The sequence below is a fragment of the Cyprinodon variegatus genome, unplaced genomic scaffold, assembly GCF_000732505.1.
Source record: "Cyprinodon variegatus isolate N-32 unplaced genomic scaffold, C_variegatus-1.0 Scaffold881, whole genome shotgun sequence".
Lineage (NCBI taxonomy): Eukaryota > Metazoa > Chordata > Actinopteri > Cyprinodontiformes > Cyprinodontidae > Cyprinodon > Cyprinodon variegatus.
This window is the reverse complement of record NW_015151334.1, coordinates 306637-310180: the sequence shown is the minus strand read 5'-3', so window position 1 is coordinate 310180 and position 3544 is coordinate 306637. Positions and strand designations below refer to the sequence as shown.

General features: G+C 37.7%; 1 protein-coding gene across 1 annotated transcript in view; it reads right to left on the bottom strand.

The window, feature by feature from the left end:
* The window catches only part of LOC107099531 (P2Y purinoceptor 14-like), an 11528-nt gene extending 8121 nt beyond the window's left edge, over positions 1 to 3407 (bottom strand). Inside the window, exon 1 of the mRNA XM_015397692.1 lies at positions 3306 to 3407. The gene's annotated coding sequence lies outside the window, so the exon portion shown is untranslated. The remainder of the gene's footprint in view (positions 1 to 3305) is intronic.
* Positions 3408 to 3544: the final 137 nt, after the last annotated feature.

Genomic DNA, 3544 nt, shown 5'->3' with positions numbered 1-3544 from the left:
GTTTATTTTTTTTTTTTCGTATTGCCTTGCAGAACAATTGTGTGAAAGCTGCTGGAAGATGTCTGAATTACCGGTTTTTGTTGATAATGTTCTGTATACCATTATGGTAACTGTACTTTTCAATAAATGAACCTAGTATTTTATAGGTTCAAATAGACACAAAATCTTGTTTTTATTCATTCCACTGGTAGTCTGTTTCGCTCAAATAGAAATAGAGGCCTGCCTCTAATTCTGGCCTCCTTCCAATAATGGCCTGGAGATGCACCTCAGTGAAATAAAGGCCCAGTCCTATATTAGAAGATTTACGGTACCTGTATAATTAAGGTGAATATTTTCTAATTGCAACTTTTCTCTTTGTGAGTCTCTCCAGGTAGAATATAATTCACTAAAAACAATCTAAAAAATGGAAATATGAAAAAACTGTTGTAAAAATAAAATCATTAAAAAAAAAGATTTTTGAAAAATCTAATTTGAAAGAACAATTATACTCATGACAAATAAAGGTTGCTTTTCATTATGATTATGTTTTTAAACAGAAGAAGAAGCTATTTTCCACACTCACTGTCCATCTAAAGTCAAACCCAAGGGGCCGAATCCAGTTTGCCATGGCTATTTACGGTACATATCTGGCTCTCAAGATCCACAAAAGCATATTGTGTCATACTATGACATAAAGTCCATTAATAGAGCTCAATCTGTCCCTTTTAAAACTTGATAAAGCTAAAGTGACCCGATAAATGAAAATTATTTTTACCCCCCTGATCAAGAAGGAAATAGCTGGCAACAAGAATCAGGTGGCTAAGCAGGGTGATCTGTGGTTGTGCAGCTGGAAACTTTGCAGCCAAAACCAAAACCACAATGTATTTGTACTGAAGTGACCCAAATTGTTCTCGTGCCTAAACATGATCAATTAGGGAATTTCATTAAACCTCAATACGGAAACTTGGGTTTAAAACTGCAGAGACATCAGCCGTATGACTGAATGTAACTGGAAACTGGTGATAATATAGAAAACACCAATAAAAACAAATATTTTGTGTTTGTGTCTCATTTTTCTATCACAGCTCCCCTGGTCGGTTACATCTTTTAGCATTTTTATACATTAACATCCACGTTGAAACATTAGACTGCATTACCCATACTGGTTAAAGTTAAAACGTCTTATCTAGTCTTTGGATGAAACGGGGCTGTTGGATGGTAAAAATTCTGTTGTTGGAGGATTCAGAAGTGCCAGAGAACTTTCTGTAGCCTAAAGATAGATTTGCTGAATAAACGATTGTATCATCAGCATAGTGATTAATATTGGCTGGATTTACTGTTTGCACTTGATTAGGAAGTAAGATATTGAGGCTAAAATGACATCTCAACCTTTCTGATTTCATCTGAGCGCAAGTAGGTGGTTATGATAATAGTTTAATCAAAGCTGGAAATAAAAAAAAGGTTTAGCGTTCTTTACTTGATTTTTCCAAACTGCAGCTCAGAAAATAGAAAAACAAACTCCCATTCTTTCTGGAATTTCATTTTCCCAATACGTTTTGTGTGATGGAGCAGAATGTTTCTAATTGACTCGTTTCCACATGATGATCAGTTATACGGTCCAAATCACAACAATCTGACCCCCATCAACCTTCATCAGGCGTCTTTTTTTCTGCCTGTTTGATCATGTCTACTGGTTCTGACTCATTGTCTTAAAGGGGAACGCCATTTTTTTTTTTTAAAGTGGCCCCTTGATTTTAAGTTATTACATCATGTTCTACTCACCCATATGAGTTTTGTGTCACTTGGAGCTGTTCTGAAGATATTCGGTTTTGTTATATCTTAGAAAAATTCTTGCACAACTGGAAAAAATCCTACAGTGTAAGCCCAGCTTTAATATGCTGTTAGATGCTTGGGTAACTGCCAGATAACACCAATACTCCTGAGGCCTTATATTCTACCCTTTAGTGGTCAAGGAGTTTTTATCAAATCCTTTAAATCCTCCTTACTAAATAAAATTCAAACTGCACTATTCCCTCTGGCTTGTTGAGCTAATCATGTCAGTGAGCCATGACTCAAAATGTAAAAACCGATGTTGGAACTTTTAAAACCGGGGTCTAGAAAGGGTGAAATGTTCAGTGGCGATCATATATCTGATTAATTTGCCATAAACAAAGCAGGTTGAAGTGTTAAAACCAAAACAAAAAAACAAGACATGATGGAAACCAGGAAGAACAAGGAATTTTCATTATGGTCCTGGTATCAATTTAGGAAAAACAAAGATTTGCATTTGGCTGATAAACCAGTTCATGTTCACACGAATCAACATTAGGGAGAGTCAACTGGGAAAATTACAGACCTCTCCTCATGAAAACTTCAGGACCAAATTGTTTTAGATTACATCAGAATATCACTGATTCTTTACTTTTAAGCTAGACTAACTACTTTTTGGAGCAGAGCTGGAATAGTTCAACATATCAATTCAATTCATCTTATTTCTATAGCATCAATTCACAACACATGTCATCTCAAGGCCCTTTGCAGTTCACCAGATCATGCAGTCAAATTGATTAAAAGTTTTCTATCTAAGGAAAACAAGTTTATAGCATTGATTCATTGACTCGAAGGCAACCCCTCATTGTAAATATCAATAAAGTTCATTATTATCATAAAATGTGCCTGTTTTACTATCAGGAATAAGTCACTATTAAATGTTTTGTTCTAAATCAGACATTTCGCTTGTATTTAAACCATGTTCTGTTTAAGTTTTTTTTTTTTTTTTTGTCACCAACCGGATCTCAGTCATTATTCACGATAAAGAAAAAAGAAATGAAACGCTCTAGAATCAGCCTGAGGACGTGCCTAAACGCGCTAGATTTATCAGTCAGGATCAGGAGAGCGTTTGCAGCAAATTCTCAGAACTGACATCTCTGCTGCTTTATGGTCATCTTTTAATTTTAGGCTCAGCCTTCCTGGACTTTGCTACAAGGTTTATGTCTGGATCTGCTTTGAATATCCTCACCTGTTGCGTTATTTATTCCATGCATCTTTTGACAGCTGATCTTTCATGCTGCAGCTTCACTGTCGCATTATTTGCATTCATGTTATATTTTCGCACCCTGACACATCAATCCAGGATGTCTCCTGCTAAAGGCATCAGCCCCGGCCGTCACCCTGATGGATGAGTGATCAAAATGAATGGATGGATGTTTTATTGCAGGATGTCGCGCAAATAAAGCACGTTAGTAACAGATAACTAGCCTGAATGGGACATCTCCCACCTGCCGCTCAGTAAAGACCGTGATGCCGTGCGTCGTGGGTGCGCTCACCTGATGTAGAGCCAGCTGTGCAGCGCAGGACCACGCAGATGTTACCTGTTCCTTCAGTCTCAGTCCCTTTGGTGTAAAGTGAGTCATCTGAGCGGCAGATGAGAACTGCGATGGAGTTAAACTTCCTCTGTTTCTCTGTGACGATGCATCCTCTTCTAATTTGGCCCTCCCTCCCTGCCAACTCATCGCGCTGCAAACAGTTTTAGTGGCAGATCTGCACACACCTCCTCCCCCCACCC